At 43.5% G+C, this 18,927-nt stretch overlaps 1 protein-coding gene across 1 annotated transcript in view; it reads left to right on the top strand.

The window, feature by feature from the left end:
- Agbl4 (AGBL carboxypeptidase 4) overlaps window positions 1-18,927 on the top strand; it is a 1,006,503-nt gene that overhangs the window by 947,173 nt on the left and 40,403 nt on the right. The window lies entirely within an intron of this gene.

Here is an 18,927-nt window from a genome sequence, read left to right as displayed (position 1 = left end):
GATTGCATCTTCATCCTGTTTTGTTCACCCCTGCCATTCATATGCTGTTCATGTGGACATCCTTCCATTTGCATTTATAGTTCCCAAGTTCCAAAACCCCCTGGACCCAGGCCTCCCTACTCTTACACTCTCTTCTTTCTTTCCTTTACCCTCTCCTCTTTTGTAAGATAAGTTTTCCATCATCTATTTTGTTGTTATACTGTCATTTGAACTTAGAGTCTTGTGCAAGATAGGCAAATGTTCTGCCCCTTGACTCTCATCCCCAACCCTTTTCCCGCTTTAATTATTTTTCAGGTATGATCTTACTTTTTGTCCAAATCCATCTTCAAACCATAATCTTCCTACTTCCTACTTCCTCCTTCTCTCCCCTTCCCTCTCCATGTAGCTGGGGTTACAGCATGTACCCCTATGCCTGGCTTATTTGTCAAGTTATGGCCTTGCTAACTTTTTGCACAGGATGGCCCCTACCCATGGTCTTCTGAGTCTCTTCCTCTGGAGTAGATGGAATTATAAGCATGAGACACCACATACAGCCTGAGTCTTCTGCTCTCTGAGGTATGTAGGCACACAGGCTGCCACAGGAAGACACTCTAAGGTACCAGGGAAGAGTTCGATGACTTTGACTCTTCCTTCTAACTCTGAACATAGAAAATTATTTTCTCTTTTTATCTCTGGCATCTAATGTTCTTTTTCTCACACTTTCTCCCCTCTCTACCTACTATTTTTCCCTTTTCTTGTTTTCTCCTCCCCTTCCTTTTCCTTCCTATCCTACTCCTCCCTCCTTATCTGCCCTTTTCTCCTTGTGGTATTTCCACTTCATATTGCCTTCCCTCTTCTTCCCATCCTTCTTTGCTTTCTTTCTCTCCTTTCACTTCCCCTCCATCTTTCTTGCATTCCCTCTATTGTCCTCAGTGCATCTATTACCCTTCCTTTTCTGCTAGTTTCTTTATAAAATTTATATGAAAACTCCTAAGTTTTTCATAATGAAATTAGAGGTTGTTCTTTAGCTTGTTTGATTTTCTTTAAAGGGATTATTTAGTAAGTCTATCTTCCTGTGTGTTGGTTTTAATTCCAAAACCACTGTATCACAGTTGTGACAGATTGTAATACACTCTGCTTTCTTCTTTTTTTTTTACATTGATCCCTTTCTCCTTTCACAATTCATAGTTTTCTCAGAGAAAAAACTATAGTTGATGAAGGGAAAAGGATGGAATAAAGTTTGTATACTGTTGTCTCTCAGTATCTGGTGAGAGGGGGAAAGGCTTGGTTCCAGACCTCATCATATAAATGGTATAGTATTTGCATATAACCTGCATACATACTCCTATATACATTAAATCATCTCTTGATTGCTTAGAATACCTAGTGCAGTGTAAATGCTATGTAAATAGTTGTTATAGTTTATTGTTTAGGAAATAATGACAAGAAAAGCATACATATTTAGAGCAGGTGAATTTTTTACAAAACCTTTTCTGTCTATGATTAGCAGAATCCTCAAATGCAGAAGCCACATGTATGGAAGGCCCACTATATATATATATGCATAACATAAATTGTCTGTCCACAGTAGTGAAAGTGCCCTTCTTGTCCATTCTTCAACCTGACAGATGTGTTTTTGGACTAGTCATCAAGCCAATGGCAGCCTGGTGGCTCCTAGTTATTTTTCTGGGAACATAGAAAGCAGGGCAAGGGGTGGAGCTAGTAAGGGGTAGGCCTGATGTTAGAGTAGTGTTCCAGCCCTTATCTAACAGAGTCCCCTCCCCACAGGCACAAAGAATAAGACAGTGATCTTGACATCTGCTTAATACCCAGATCACTCAGCAAAGCCAAGCAGCAGGTTCTGCACTGAAACATGAGAGCTGTTTTCCAAAATCCTAGCCATTTGTGTCCCACAGTGGCTTTCTTATCCTCCTCCTCTTCCACACTCCCGTTTGATGATTTGTGGCCAGTGACTTCCCCAGGATCCCACAGCACTTTAGTACGTTCATTAGTCAATTCCATACTGCACCTGCTTTGCTCTTCTCCAGTATTGTGGTATTGTGGTAATGAAGATAGAAGGAGCACCTGAAGAAGAGGTTGAGCTTATGCACCAAAAGGGATACATATGTGCCTCTGTGCACAGATACAGATCGAGAAGGGATCTCATGAACTTTTCTGCTTTGACTGATCTCCAACCACCATCCTCCATTTTCAGCCTCCTAAGTTGCTAGGATTGCAGGTATGAGCCACTGTCACCTGGCTTATACAAGAGATTTCAATAGAAGTGTTAGATGGGCCAGAACTGTGGATGAGACATACCTTAGGAGGCTGTTACGATAATCCAGATGGAAGATGGTTCAGGTCTTAGACTCCATTGTTGTCTGTTGGGTATTTAGAATGTGAGACTGAGAAAAATGGGGAGTGGAGTGGCTGAGGATGGCAGTGGACACAGGAGGTAGTGCTTGGAGGGAGTCAAGGGTGGTTGGAGAAGCTGAGCAAGCCAGGACACTGTTGTTCTGTCTTCCAGAGGATGAACAAAGGAAACTAGAGTTACACCAAGGTAGTGCAGGCTAACTGCAATGCACACAAGGATGATACCTTTTTTGTGTGTTTTTGAAATCCTCAGCTATTTTATAACAGAGAGACTTTAGGCAGACAGATTGTGATCTTTGCTGGCTGCTGGTTCCGTGTCCCAATCAGAAAAAGAAATTACATGGTCTGATGGGAATGGCAGGCTGGTCTGGGAGGAAGTGTCCTCTAGTCTGCAAGTCAGGAGACCTGGTTCTGATGACAACACAAGTCACATCCCAGACAGCGCCCTTCAGGAAGTCCTCTAGCCATTCTGAGGTGAGCTGCCCGACCTTTACAAAGTGACTGAGGATTTTCATGCTTTCCTACTCCCACTGTAGGAATAAGATATTCATGGGGGGGGGGGGGTGGAGGGGAGGAATATGGTGCTAGCAAAGAAATCAGACTTTACATTCAGATGCATCAAATCAGACTTTACATTCAGATGCATCAGGATTTGAATCTTCTCTTGGCCACTTAGTAGATGAGTAGATTATATAAACTTACTAGGCCTTGCTTTTCTCACAGAGTTGTGATGAGACTAAAAGAAATTAAATGTATGAGGGACACCACAGGTAAAACTACTGAAAAGGTTGATATGAAGGAGGCCCAACATTTACATCAAAGAGGTAGCTGTGTTGGTGGGACCACAAAACAACATCTGGTCCATGCGGTAGAGAAATATACACTTCCTTTAATGGAGTCTCCTTGTGTCTTTTATCCAGAATGGCTCCTTCCCAGTCAACAAGACATAGGAAGGTCAGAATAGACAGCCAGAAGTAGCTAGATGAGACTAGGGAAGGACTGATGAGGTGGAGACTCCTGAAAAACATTTTGTTCATAGCTACAGTAGTGTCCATCTCCCTATGTGTCTGTAAGTTTAGTTTTCTTCCCTTGAAAAAATGATCCACTAAGCATGACCTGAATCTTCTTCTCTGACTTCCTTCTCTTCCATATCAGGGAAATAGAACCATGGAGGGCATAGTCCCTGATGCTTACCTAGCTGTTGACCTTGAGCTAGTTATCTCACCACTTGAGTCTGTTTCCCCATTTATAAAATAAAAATCATACCCATATTGCAGGGTGATTGAAAAGAGGAAATGATGTGCCATATCTATAGTCCTCTGGCATCTGATAGGCACTCAAATGTCCCTGTCTCCTTTTCCTTAGTCCTGCAGACCACATGGCTTTCCATCTGTTTCTTGAATTTTCACCCCACTGATCTGGCTCTGAAATCAGCCATGGAGATTTGAATCCTAATTCTACCATAATGGCTGGCTAAATGTCCTTGGAGCCAGCCTTATTCTCTCCCATGGGATCCAGGTTGAATACTTCCTACCTGTCAGAATTATTATGAAATAAAATATTGTACAGAGTTGCTCACTGCTCTGATTGTTTCCAGCTTTGATATTCTGAAACTTTTCCTGGTTCTAAATCTTCTATGTGAGTCTACATTAATGTGAATTTGTGATCAATACACAGTGTCCAAGGCAGCTGATCAGATCAAGCCAACAGCTACTTTCAGTCTTCAGTGATTTAAGGATTCTTAATTGCAAGGCCTCTCACTGGTTTTGAGAAAAACCCAGGGCTACTTGAAAAGTAAATAGAGTTAATGTTCTGGAAGGAAGACCATAATTTTTATAAGACCCTAACAGAGGAGACATCCTCAGATATCTCCTCTTTCTAGTGGCTTCTGGGACACTTGCTTATCCCCAATATGACAAGAATGCAGCTCTGGTGTCAGAGTTCCAAGTGTGACTTTTGCTTTGTATTATTCTTTCTCAGGGACCTAACTTATAGAACGACTCAAGACCTCATCTTTAGAATGAGGTTAATAATTGTTTACTTCTCAGGATTGTTGTGAGGTTTATTGGGGGAAAATCCTTTTTGTCATGAGCATATGAATTACTAAGCACATACAGTACTTGATACCACTAACACTAAATATTAGATGTCTTGCCTTTCCTTCTTATTATTTATTATTTTTTGTTGTTGTTGGGGAATGATAGATTCCTCAGACTTTTGGAGCATTCTTCAGCAAACCCTATTTACATTTTACCAGTCTGCCAAGTAATAAATATGCTCTGTTGAGATGATTTAAGAAAAGAAGAGAGAAGGCTAAACTGGAATCATAAAGTAACCCAGAGCTTCTCCTGCCTTTGTTTATGATCTGGCTACAGGCCAACAGGAAATAGCTCTTTGACATAATAAATGACAGAAACATTAGGGAAAGAGACCTAGAGTCCTGAGTGGATCAGTTGCCACCCAGGCTTGTAGCTGTAGCAGTACTGAAGTCATATAATGCTGGCTCTGGGAAAAGAGTGTGGCCAGTCAGATCCTACTAATCCGAGGCACTAGGTCCTCTGAACCATGTATCAGACCTTGAAGACATCATTTGTTTACTCATCTAGACAGCAAAATCCATTAAGTACTAGAAAGAGATAGAAAATGAGGAATGATACCTGCCTTTAAGAAGACAAATTCAAGGAAGGGAGGAAGTGCTCTGACAGAGAACTCTCCTGCCTAGGGAAGCGGTGGGAGTCATCTAACCCAGCTAGGGTGGAGAGAGAGAAAGAGTGGGAAAAACTTCTTGGAGGAAGAGAACCTACAACTCAGACCTGTGGGGTGAATGAGATGAAATCAGTGGAAAAGGGGGTGCAACAACCTCCCTGGCACAAAGAATATAGGAGAAAACCCAGATGCCGGGGAGAAGATGCTCTCTGCAAGCATTAGAAGGTATCTGAGGCTGGAATAAAAACATCTAGAGATCAGTAAACAGAAACAGAGCCAGGCCACAAAAAGTAGAAAACTATGTGGAAGGTAGAGCAAGTACGTAGACAGTACTAACAAGGTACAATTATGAAACAGCTTTATTGCTTGTCAAACCCATTATTTTTAAGATAGGTGGACACAGATTATAGATCTAGAGATATAAAAGCTCCAGCAGGCCCCATGAGTTTCCGATCACTCTCAGGAAATTAAAAGATCTCTAATTAATTCTAGTCACAAAATAGTCTCAGTTGAGCAATTACCATGTCTAGCCCAATCAAAAACATCAAATCTCTTCAAAGAAATATCCTCCCCATTCTATAGCTAAGGTCTGCCTCAAACAAGCTGCTCAAACAAGTCATCAAAATGGCGGCTAAGGAGCTGAGGGTCTCCCTAGATAGACTTCTGCTTCCCTAATTCTTCTCCTTTGCACCCCCCACACCCTATTTTTTTTCCTGGCCAACAGTAGCTGTTCATGACTCTGAGGTTGAGCAGGATGAGGGAGATGAAGAAAGGATCAGGGTGGGTCTTAGGTAACCAGTGCTTCTAAAGGCTGGCATGAGTAATCCCATAGGAGCTCCTCAAATACTCACTTTCTTGGTGCTGGAGATCCATTGACATGGTGAGCCACCAGCTCCCTAGTGGTGGTTCACTGTGACCAAGGTCATTCCCTCCCTTAAGGGTCCCTCTTATCTGAAGATGAGCTGAAGGCTGCAAAACTGCTTTCATGTATCGTATGTTCCACTATGTAGCAGGAAGGATTGAAGTATATTCTAATGGTTTTGAGATACAGCTGAGGGACGAGTCCTGGCAGGCACTCAGGTTCTTGGTGTAGAACAATCACTTAGACTTGGACTGTTGGAGAAAGCAGCTGAGGAGGTGGGTATTTTGGATTCTATTTAGGAGGTAGTGAGGTTCCTGTGGCATCCAAATAGAGAGTTTTAGTAGATAGATATCTCCATGGGCCTTAAGTTATGAAAAGAGGCCTGGATTTTGGACAGATTCCTTAAAGGTACAAAGTTCTATAAAGTTACAATAAAGCAAGTCATTTTCTTGGTATGCACAGTCAACACTGACTTCTGCTTGGTGAGTTGGTGAAAAGAATGATGAGATAGGTATTCATATCCTAGTTCCAGGATAGCTTTTTCCCCTTGTGTTCCCCTCATATAGCTGTGTGGCTCTGTTAACTCACTTTGCCTCCCTAACAAAAGCCTGCTCCTTGGTTGGCCCTCAGTGAAGGCAAATGAATGGACAAATGAAGGGAAGAAAATCTTAGCCAGCTTCTGTTATAAGAGCAATAAGAAAGCCTTAGCCAGCTTCTGCTATGAGAGCAATGAGCTCTATGATCCGTATTACTCAGAGGAGGTATCAACATGTACATGACTTTATCATGAGTTATCAACATGTGTACATAAGGAAGACAGCCTGGGTTTTTATTCTGCCCATTCATCTAGGTGAACTGAAGAAGAAGAGGCAGACAAGTGTGACCTATTGGTTGACATCTTAAGATACCCAGGAACTTCTCGGTTCTTACTGGTCTAACCTAAGTTCATAAGCAAGCTGGTTATGGTGCTCAAGCCTGTAATCCTAGCCTCTTTGGAGGCAGAGATCAGGAGATTGCAGTTCAAGACCAGCCCAGGCAAAAAGAAATCTGAGACTACCTTTCAACTAATGGCTGGACATGGTGATATGTGCCCGTTATTTCAGGTATAAGGGGAGGAAGCGCAGTGGCTAGGCACAGGGGTACACATCTGTCATGCCCAGAGACATGGAGAGGTAAAGTGGAAGAATTGCAACCCAATCTGGCCTGAGAATAAAGCTAGACCCTACCTCAAACATAACTAATTCAAGAAGAGGCCAGAGACATGGCTCAAGTGGTTGAGCACCTGCTGATGAACTACGAGGCCCAATTCAGTTCCCAGTACTGTCTGCCACAAGAACAAAACCAAACAACACAAATGATTTGATTTGTTTTTCTCTTCCTTGCAGACATAGACTAGGTTGATGTGTGTGTGTGTGTGTGTGTGTGTGTGTGTGTGTGTGTGTGTGTTGCTTAAATTCATTCAAGGCCTCAGCCTTGCCCCTGAGTTTTTGTGCTCAAAGCTGGCACTTTACCATGTCGAACCATAGCACTACTTCCAGTTTCCTGGTGGCTAATTGGAGAAAAGAGTCTCAGGATCCTTGAACCAGGATCCTTAGATCTCAACCTCCCACGTAGCTAGGATTACAGGCATGGGCCACTGGAGCTCAGCTTGGAGATTAATTTTTAAATACGGATGCTTACTGGTGGACTGAGTGAGCGAGGGAGTGAGTGATGGAATGGTAAGAATAACAATGAGAAAATTTGTAACAACATGAATGTGCTTCATGAAAAGGATCAGGATCCTTGCACCAGAGCACTGGCCTTGCCTGCGACTTGCCACAGAGGTTTGAGGAGATCTGTCCCTTTCTCTGTCCCTTTAGACTAGCTAGTGAAATGTTACAATCTTCACACTTATTTCTGATCAGCAAGTAGAGAGGTAGACAGGCAGATGGATGAATCCTTTGAGATAGGCCTTTGAGACAGAAGTAGAGAAACTGAAACTCAAAAAAAAAAAATTAGGTGGTGTATCCAGGGCTGCCTACCTACTAAGTGGCAGAGTAGGAATTGAAATCCTATTGGTCCAACTCAAAGCCTCTCTGGTGCTTTTCCCTCACCTTTGAGTCTCAGAGAGGACGGGACTCATAGCCAGCTTATTATTCCTCCTGAAACTCCTCTCCGTAACACTTGCCCCTGACATTGGCCTGTCTGCCATCCAGGATCACCCAGTCATAGCCCTGCCAGGTGCCCCTCAGACTCTCCTTCTGTGGCACCTAACTCAGCTATCTCACGCTTTGTGACCCCTGCCTTAGACCCACCCCTATACTTCCCAACTGTAGATCAAAGTGTGTCCTGATTTCTGAATGCTTCTTGCCCAGCTCTGGCAAACCAAAATGTCATTACCTTCCCCCAACCTCCTCTACCCTCCCACCCCAATGAAATTTCTAAGGGTTTTATCTGCTGTTGTCAAGTTTATAGCCATAATTCGAAATGCTGTTAATATTACTGTCAGCAGAGAGCTACAAATTACCAAGTTGTAAAGTTACTTTATAGTGATAACCGCCAGCCTGCCCCAGCAGCACAGCAAGCTCTGTGGAAACCATGCTGAGGAAAAAGAGAGTTGATATTGTTTCAGGATTATGACTGTTTACTGCCGGTCAAGAAATCCTGTCTGATTCCTCAGTGACGCTAACCTGTTTGTCTATATTTAGGCCCACTTAGGTATGCAATTCATTGTGTCTCCACCTTCTTGTACAGATGCAGAAAGATCCCCCAAAGTGAAAGGACTTAACACAAGAGCTACCTCATGAGTTGCAGGTTTGTGCTTAATTTCAACCAGACTAAAGGACAAAACAAAACCCTACACTGCAGGTATTTCAATGAGTCATTGTTAAATGAGTAAGGAATGGGGGAGAGAGGGCCTTAGGCACTATTTTTAGAACAATGGTGTTGAATATTTTCTGCCATTCGTGGGGTAAAACAATTCAAAAGCTATTTGAAAGTAGAGATTTGGGGAAATGAGGCTTCCTCTAAGTACTAAAATAGTTTAGGTATTTTAGCTGATACTATTAAGTTTAATATTGACTAGTAAGGTGATATGTCAGTTCCCATAGCTACCACATACTATCCTGCCAAAATTGACGCTGACTGTGGTTGTTTGGAAAGAAGATTTGGGGAGCCAGGATAGTGTGGCCTTTCTTTATCCTGCTGTTGACACCAGCCTTTGGAATGCTGTGTTCATTTCTGGACCCCAGTCTGTTTCAGTTATTGATAAAGCAAGGAGTGCCCCCTGGAGCCTGGTTGGAAAAGAAACACATCAGCTCAGTTTACCATCTTGCTGGTGTTCCTGAAGCTGGAGGGGGGTGGTCCCCTGAGACAGGGAGCTCTAGGTGCTAAAACCAGGATAGATGTGTGCAAAGCAGAATAGGCGGTCATTCTTCACAAAGCTCTGACTTTAAGGAATACATTGGGGTGATTTCCTCAGAATGTCAGCATCTGAGAGCTCCATATTTGCCTTAGATAAGTCTAGGGATCTATCATGGAGCATAGGGAATACATTTATCTTGTATGGCCGTGGAGTTCAGAACAAGGACCAGTGGGAGGCGACTCTGTTCTGAATCTCCACCTGGAACATCACCACAGGAGGGCTGCCCTCATTCTAAGCCTGGTGTTGGTTTCAGAGAATGCAGAGCTGAATGGCTGCAGCCTCTTCCTGGAGATGTTCCCAGATGAGCAGATGAGAGTCGTATACACAGGATACTGTAGTGACAGAGGGGAGCACAGAAGGAGGTAAAGAAAGAGCATCTCATCTGGCTTCATCTTCTGGGATACTAAAGATGGGAGTAAATGAGCCCAAGTCACAGAGGCCTGAGCTGAAAGGACAAGTAGGTAGAAAAGAGCCTTGCATGCAGAAAGCAGTGTGGAAAAATTCCAGAGCATTAAGAGTACTGTTTTCCCTCATTTAGATGCATCCATGCCTTGAGTGCAAGGGAGAGAGGGAGAAGTGATGAGGCTGAAGAGGGGTGGTGGGAACCGGTGGATGAAGAACTGGTGACCCACAGCCATACTACTGCTAGAGAGAAAGTATAACCCAGTAGGGGTGGGAAAGCAAGTAGGATGGGGTCAGTGGGAGATTGTACTTCAAACCCATGTCCCAGCCCACTTCCATTACCACCAGCCAGATCTACTCATTCTTTTATCTTGAAAAGGATGTGTTCCTGGGGCTGGGAATATGGCCTACTGGCAAGAGTGCTTGCCTCGTATACATGAGGCCCTGGGTTCGATTCCTCAGCACCACATATACAGAAAATGGCCAGAAGTGGCGCTGTGGCTCAAGTGGCAGAGTGCTAGCCTTGAGCAAAAAAGAAGCCAGGGACAGTGCTCAGGCCCTGAGTTCATGGCCTAGGACTGGCCAAAAAAAAGAAAAGAAAAGAAAAGGATGTGTTCCCTGGAGAATGGTTCTGAAACAAAGTCAATAGAACCAAGATCGAGTTTCTCAGATTATACTGTCTGGTCACAGTGTAATCCAGTGACATTGTTATATAAGGGACAGCATTCTGATGTAAGATTTGTGAGCCAGGTTGTTTATTCTCTGGAGTCTGCCACTGACTTGCTGTGTGATCTTGAACAAAACACTTCCTCTCCTGGATCCTCCATCTGTAAAATGAAAGATTTGGACAAAGGACCTCCATCCACCAAGCTTCATTCCAAGAGTTCAATAGTTCTAACCCACCTTCATTAAGCATCTATTTTGTTTTGAGCACAGCTATGCCTGTGATTTTGTCAGATCCCTATGGGTACAGACCATGGAATAGTCATCCTTTTCTTCCTGAAAGTCCTAGAGGCAAAACATCAAATCTCACTTGAGGCTGCATGACTAGCTGAGACACATTGCCTGTCTGTGATTTCTTATCCATCAATATTTTCCTCAAGATGATAAATGTGCTGCCAATAAGAGGACACAGCTGCCAACTCTGTCTGAGACAAGGGCCTTTAGTTGGGGTTGTGGCCGTGCTTGGCCTGTTGATGTGTCTCAAGAGACAGGAGGCAGGAGTTGTGCTGGGAGGATGCAAAAAGGGACTCGGAGGAAGGAGAAGTTAGGACCACTGCTCTCAGATCTATGCAGATTTTGCCTTTCATGAGTGAGTGGAAAGGAGAAAAGAGACAGAGGATATAAGGCTTTCAGTGCAAAGCAAAATAGATTTGTGCTATTTATGAAACTCCTTCAGAGTGCCAAGCCCCAGGTGTACATTCAGCAGTGAGCCACACTTCTCAGTATGCATACACTGCATTCAGAACTATCATGGCATTTGGTCCTCACCACAGTCTGGAGAGATCAATATGATTGTGTCTGTTTCATAAACAAGGAAGCCAACGGGAAAGGTGGGTTTTGTTCCTAAGTGGCCATCCTAAGCTAGGACCAGGCCCAGGTTCTAGAAGTGTAGTGCTCTAAATCAGAAGTCTGTTAGGTGAAACCGTTTAGAAGTGCTGGGCAACACCTTTTCAATGCTTGAGCTCTTTTCTCCTGATATAAAATTCTTCTGATTGCCCACTTAAAAAAAATCAGTGTCTTTGAAGAAACCACAACCATATGGTCCAGGAGCTTATAGCTGAGATGTGACTAACAGATGGCATTGTTAAATAATAGGATGAAAATGAAGCTGGTCCTCACAGCCAGACTTACCTCAGTGCAAATCTTGCTTCTGCTATTTGCCAGTTGTGTGACAAGTGATTCGATCTCTCTGAGTCTTGGTCTTCCCATCGGTCATCCTGATAGTTAACTCTCAAGGACATTTCTATTAAGTGGAAATATTGGGGGCGGGGGAGGGGAAGAACAACTTTCTCCAATTCCCAAGAGGTTGCTTGGAAGTAGTAGTCACTCAATAAGTGATACCATTATCATTATTGTGACAAGCCAAGTACTGAATTAGGTGACTTCTTAACAAGACATTTTTGAGGATAGATAAATCTGTTTGGATTCTAGGTTTCATGCAACCTTCTATAAAAGGGTTTTTAAGATTTCTAAGAGTTCTTGATATTCTTAACTAGAGATCTTTTTAACATTATATTTGAAATACAGTTCTCCCTAGACATAAAAGTTTATTTTTTTAACACAGGAAAAAATCATTACTGATTGATCTCAGGATTCAGTCAATGCTCATGATTCAAAATGACCGAGATATTTGATATTTAGTCTCAGTTGGCGACTCAAGTGTAATAACCACACACACCCCTAGTCTGGAGATTAGGGAACATGATATGAGAAATAGTTAAGAGACTTATCATAGAATTTAATAACTGCAATGTCCTCGGGTTTTTATTTTGTAATATGATCACAGATGACTGACAGTCCACCTCTGCCTCAACTTCTCATTCTCTTATACCTGTCTTATCAGGAGTGTACAGATCGAATAGTCAGTGAGAATTAAGTCAAAAAAATGAGTACTCACAATGGGATGATTCCTAGTAAAGGCAAACAGAGTGGGATGCAGCGTGAAGTTGGGAGTGTGCTACCCTTTAAAGTTTTCTACTGAAAGCAGATGTGGAATAGATCCTATGGGGGAAGGGTTCAGATCTTAATTGACTCAATTCTCAGACCACATCTTCAAGGATGTGCTGACATGGGGGAGAGATGCTGACTTCAGGGCTGGTAACCCACAGAAGAGTGAGACTTTTCTCTCCAGGCTCCTTCTCTCTGCTTCCTACCTTGTAGAGCTGCCAGCTGCAGTTTCCCTAGTTGCCTGAGCTTGAGGCGCCCTCTTCTGCCCCCAGGGCGCATGGCTGGCTGTGGGAGTCAGCTCCTTCCAGGCTGAAGACTGAAGGCAGGCAGATGCTTTGTCTGAGCTGAGGCTGGACCTGATGCCCCTTTTGGGGAGCTGGAAGGTGGGAGGCACATCCCTTTGGCGTTATGGCATTTCTCAGGTCTCTCTCTCTCTTTATTTGTACCCCTTTCCCTTACTTTTCATCCTTTTTCCCTCTCTCTCATTCTCTTTGTTTCCATTTCTCTTTTTCTTTGTCTCATCATAGTTCTGTGTGACTTACTGACTTACAAATAGTCACACCGACACACATCGCTCTGTGTACCCTTCTCTCTCCATCATTACTCCCTATCCTTTCCCCATCCAACCTCTCTCCTCTCTTCCTATCATCCCAACTCTCTCTTGTCTAGTTTTACTCCCTCTCTTAAGATAAATGGTAGAAATGTTTGACACTCAAATTCACATTTGAGTCCGAAATTCTCTGTTTAGATGTCTGTGAGTGAGTTGCTCCATGCTTAGGTCCTTGGGTGATTCGCAAGGATTGAAGGAAGGAAACATGCTGAGCCTAAGACCTAGGTTGGCTATGACCATTGCAGGGCTCAGCCATCCCTTTCTTAATGCATCTTTCAGCCCCATCTGCTGGCAAGCCATTTTTGTTCTTCCACTTCACTCTTTTCCAATCCTCTCTTCCTTCCTCCCTTCTCCTCTTTCCCCTCTCCTTAGGGTTCAGTTCATTCAGATTCATATACCATTCATTGAGCTTTGTCAAAAACTAGAGATGATCTTCACCTTGAAGGAACTCTCTGAGTTCGCTGTCTTATCATCTGCCTCCCCTAGGGAGGACACAGAGGCTTCTTGTCAGAGTGTCTGATCAGGATCTGTGAGCTCAGCTAAGGGACACCCAAAGGGTATTCAGATGTCAAGGGGAGTCTCTGACCCCAGTGTATCTTATATAGTTTTGTAGGTAAGAAGGAGTTACATTCTAAGGTCATGTGTGACATCCTCGTGCATATCTGCCCGTCTGTAGGCCAGTTACTCTTATTTGCTTGCTTGTTCACGTATCATTTGTGGCAAATTGGACCAAAAGAAAATGCCAATATAAAGCAACACAAAGCATTTCCCAGCACTGAGCTCCTAAATAAATGTTTCATTCAGAGACCCATATTGGGAGTCCAGTGGCAGTGGTCTCTGGCCTCCTGAGCATTCCTTCAGCAGATGCCAGCACAAGTGTCATGCAACTGTCTCTCACAGTGTCCCTTGCTGTGAGCCAAGGGCACAGTCCTAAAACACAGACCAAGCATGCATCTATCTGAGGCTTAGCTAGATGCTATAGTAACACCGGTATGGATAGACTTTACCTTCCCCCTTATTATGACCTCTGGATAGGATCAAGCCAGAAACTAGGATCACAGAACTTATAGAGGGAGAGCCAGGCTTGAACACAGAATCCAGAGGTCCCATAGCACCTGCTGCATCTCCTACTCATCTGTGCAGGTCACTTGTGAGATTTGACCTTCTTGGCCCCTTCCCTCCCAACCTCTTGGGAATCAGCTGACCACCTGCTGTTTGTTCTGTCAGAACAAAAAAAATCCTGTGCCAAAGTGCTTGTTCATCTGCTTCTGCTCTACTGGTGATTATCCTCCTGGTGACCAGGGGTTCTTTATGGGTAAAACTCTTCCACAGCTCAATTGTTGAGACAAAGTTATTGGGCTCTGCTAAAAGTCACTTTTAGATTCTCAAGCAGGACAAGGAGGAACAGCATGATTAATTCAAAACACTAGTCTTCAGAAGGTCAAACATATGGCCAGTGGCTATTCCACAGGGACTGGTGGAACTGTGGATATTAAAATGCCAGGATGGCAAGGCACTGGACTGGATGTTTCTGCAAGGACAGACAACCATGAGTGGCAATGGCTAGTGGTGCAAGCAAGCTTTGTATTCCCATGTGAACACACATGGTTGTAAGTGATCAATCACCTATTGGTAAAATGTTTTAGGTAGACAGTATACATTGTCATGAGCCTCTACTACAGACCTCAAAAAATGGGCAAGTAGTCTCTACTTGTTGATTGGTGGGAGATTAGCTCAGGTTGCTTTCTTGCTTACACTACACTAGGTTCTACCTTCATGGCTTAGTAGCAACATTAACACATCCATATTGGGCCCACCAGTTATCGAAGACAAATTTGAAACAAGTAATTAAGGACTTGCTTCATATCATCTCAGGACTATGTCAAGAAACAAGGACTCAGAAAACCTCCATTAGTTCCTAGAGTTGTCCTAGAAGTCAGGAGAGCCAGGCTGAAATCCAGTCTACTAAAAACACACAGTGTGAATTGGTCACTTTATTCTCTCCTCTTTGGGCCTTCTACTTTTGCCACCAGTAAAAAGTGTTAGACAGGAAAAATGAAAAACAAATGTCTACCATGTAGCAAGCTATGTACTGAGTATTATGGAACAATAATGAATAGGATTCTACTTTGTTCCAGGGGGAAGCTAAACTAAGAAGTCTCCAAAATCCCCTTCTGCTCAGATAGGCTAAAAACTCAGGGTACAACCCTAAGTACAAATGATTGGACAAGACCTTTGGTCCTATTTAGTGGGTCTTGGGTTCCTTACAGCCTAGATATAGAATTATGTGCTGTATTCCAGTAAGTCCAGTGGCCACATATACAGATCCTAGTAGGACCAGGTAGAGAAGCTAGTGACCACATAGAAATCAAAAGGACCAGGTGCTGTCCATTTATTAACTCAATTATTTGTTTAATAAGACTTGTTTGGGCCTTCAAGTATAGAATAGGACTATGGCTTCTATATGCTGTCTGGCCCTACTAGTATCTGCTATACCCATGGAACTTGCCTTGGCTGATAGGATGCTAACAGAATGCACTTGGGTGGAGTTCTTCATATGTTTGGCTTGGAATTGGGCACTCTTGACAGTCCACTAGGAGAATGGCATGTTTTTAGGAGCTGCTGCTGCTGCCCTACTCTGAAACAAATGTGGAGAAGGCAGACCTGACACCACCTAGCTATTCGGATCCAAATTAGTGTGACACCTGACCACCTAGATGAGTTTATTCCAGTACCTGTAGATCCTTCAGATACAGAGAGAGAGAGAGAGAGAGAGAGAGAGAGAGAGAGAGAGAGAGAGAGAGAGAGAGAGAATGACATTGCTTTAAAATGTCCTAACTCATTAGGGAAAGGATTGCAGAGGAGTAAGACAGGGCACAAGAGTGCAGTCCCCATTTTACATGCTTGCTCCGTCATTTTAGGTACTGGTCATTTTGAGGAATGATGTGATCAGAATTGCAGGGTTTTCTGCCCACAGAGAAAGACTGGACACTTGCAGGACCCCTAGTAGAACTTGAGGGGGTCAAAGAAGGCCTTCCAGCTGGGCTTCCATTCAAGAGGACCTCAGCATTTTCTGTGCCCCAGCTGAGGGAGGAAAGCTTAGCAAAGAGTCTCAGTCTGAAGGCTTTAATGGCTTCTTGAGATACCAACGGATGGACCACTCAGCCATTGCCATCTTAAAAAAGCTTAGAATGGCCCAAGCCTCTAGTCAAAGCAAACCCCATTCCTTTGTCCATTTTTCCTTCATTGGGCAAATAAATGACATCCTGTCTCTCTAAGAGTCATGGCATGAAAAATTGGAAAGCACTGACTTAGTGTTGTGAGGCTTCCAGCCCCTCCCTGCCCAGCAGAGGACTTGCCATCTGCTCTGACCTACGGCTTTCCTATCAAGGCCTCACACATCCCTCCCTCCACTCAGATGCTCAGATGGTGGTAGAGAGTAGAGCCAGTGTTGCATCTTTGCATTCATAATATACTAGCCGAGGATGTTTTATTACCCTGTCGAGACAAAAAACCATGGGATGCATTTCAATTCAAGACCCAGTCGACTGCAGCACTGTGTGCCTGAATCTAGCAAGGCAGCCATGGCTCCAGCTCAGAAAGCTGTTCCCAGAATCATCTGCACCAGATGTCTCCCCTGGCCCCTCCTACTGTACCACCAGACCCATACAATGCTTAAGTGCTAACATTGAGGAGAGTCAAAGTATGGTATGACTCCTGATTGTTGGGTGACCTTGACCGTAAGGTGGTCAAAGAGCTTGAATGGTTGGAGATGACTCCCTGGGGAGCAGGGGTGATAGAGATGGATAATAAGATTTCCAAGGTGAAGTGTATCCAATGTACAAGGGCTTTTGTACATACAGAGTCACAGTGAATGGTCACAATAACCTTGTGAGGAAGAAGCATTCATTCATAGCTTACAGTTTAGAAAACTAAGGCTCCTCATGGAAAAATAATCTGAAAAGATATGTATAGCCAGCAAATGGCTATATTTGCATTCTTCAAAACCAAAAAACATCTTCAGGAGAGAGAGAAAGGAGAACCAGAAAAGATTCTTGGGCCACAGAGTAGTGAGAGGAAATCATTATAATAACAAGAGTGAATGGTATATAAGGAGAAGATTGTTTACTCTAGACTAGATATAGATTTGGGGAGCTTGGGAAGTTTATACCTCATTCCTCAATCAAGAAACAAAGGACCAAGAACTTCTATCTATTCATTTCACAGTGAAGTTGCACATTTAAAGAAAACTATCTGTTATGTGGTAGGTATTATACACTAGATATTTTCCCTAATTTTTCCTCAAAACAATCCCATATGATTGATGTGGACAGTGAAAGTCCAGGAAATAAAGCAGGTTTCGCCCATGGCTGGTAGAAATGGGAATCAGAATTCCTGCTATAGCTGCCTAATTCCACAGCCTGTACTTTTTACCAGAATATTCCAGTAGAAGGTGGGATTGAAGGGGCCCTAGATGCTGGAGTGCTGGGAAAAGAGAAGAAGAAGTGGATGAGTAAAGAAAAAGAAAAAAACAACTAGAAGTTGAGAAGCCAAACATCAGTGCTTGTGGACTATAATGCCTTACCAAGGTTTGATTGTGCAGATATTAGAAAAAGGGAAACACAGTCTTAGCTGAAAAGATGTTGAACGTCAGCCAGGAGAGTCATCAAAGGAGATGGCAATCGTTTCCTATGGTCTACCTGAACTAGAAACCCGGTCTGTCTCCAGTCCTGCTTGTATCTGTGCTGGGGTGAGAGTGAGGACACTTCTTACAGCCAGCAGGTCCTTCTGCTAGGTCCTCACCACTACAGTCCAAAGCCTGCTCCACTGTAGCACTGGGGGTTAGCTCTGGATGGCCAGAGCTAACCCCCAGTGCTACAGTGGAGCAGGCTTCAAGGAGAAGCAGGGATTTCCCCATTTGCACCCATCTGGACCCATCCTCTCATCTGGCAGTTTGCATTATCTGTTGCAATTAGGCTTCATTTCAATGTTGATTAAGAACATATTGCTTGGACCAGGTATATGATGGGATTAGCATAGTGGCCAGAAACTTTAATGTTCTTTGCAGCTATTTACACACAGTTGCCACTCCTGTAAGGCCCCAAGGGAAGAAGTCATATAGGCTGTGAAGATTCCTCCACACAGAAGGCCAGAGGTAAGGAGAGAACAAAAGATGTAGATGAAGTTGGAGCACAGAGAACTTTATAATCCAGCTAGGAGGCTGGGTTACAGAGGAGGTACCAACTGGTACCTGACTGACCCTTTCTTGTAGGCTAGGAAAATGTTTGCTGGCTGGTGAGCCGATTGGTTGGTTAGTGGAATTTTGAATTTGAGGTTCTTTGAGCATGATATTTATTGTCTGACTTGTCACTCACTTGGTATTACTTAATACCTGTCATTGAACATGACAGGTATTTAAATTATAAGCCTGTCTTCTGAAGCCATTTGATCTTGTAACTCCTCTGAATGTATTGGTGAAGGGGACATACATGAGCCTCTTTGTCACTCAATATACTTGGAGTGTTAAGTGTGAAATAAGTCAAGAAAAGGCACCAAAGAGAGCAGCAGGATCCAACACCTAGAGGGAGGCCTTGTATACCATGTTTAATGGGGTTGGACTTGATCCAAAGAAAGTGCAGAATCATTCTAGCGGTTTAAGTCAGGAAAGAGTGCAGTCAGACCTGCATATTAGGAAATCTCTCTGACAACAGTAAAAGCACAGCAGTAAGAAGCGACTCAGAGGCTGTTGTAGTACTACAGAAATGACCACAAGGCCAGAAGTGAGGCAGAGGTAGGGTAATGGAGGGGAGGAAAGTTAGTTCTGAGCTTGACTCACAGGAAAGTATTCATTTCCCTTCTTGAAGGAGGGGCAACAGTACCTGTTTGATCACAGGCCCCATTGTTGGGGCTCATTCGAGTTAG

The sequence above is a fragment of the Perognathus longimembris genome, chromosome 7 (genome assembly GCF_023159225.1).
Source record: "Perognathus longimembris pacificus isolate PPM17 chromosome 7, ASM2315922v1, whole genome shotgun sequence".
NCBI classification, from domain to species: Eukaryota; Metazoa; Chordata; class Mammalia; order Rodentia; family Heteromyidae; genus Perognathus; species Perognathus longimembris.
Note: the sequence above shows the minus strand (reverse complement) of the source record. Positions and strands in the feature narration are given on the sequence as shown.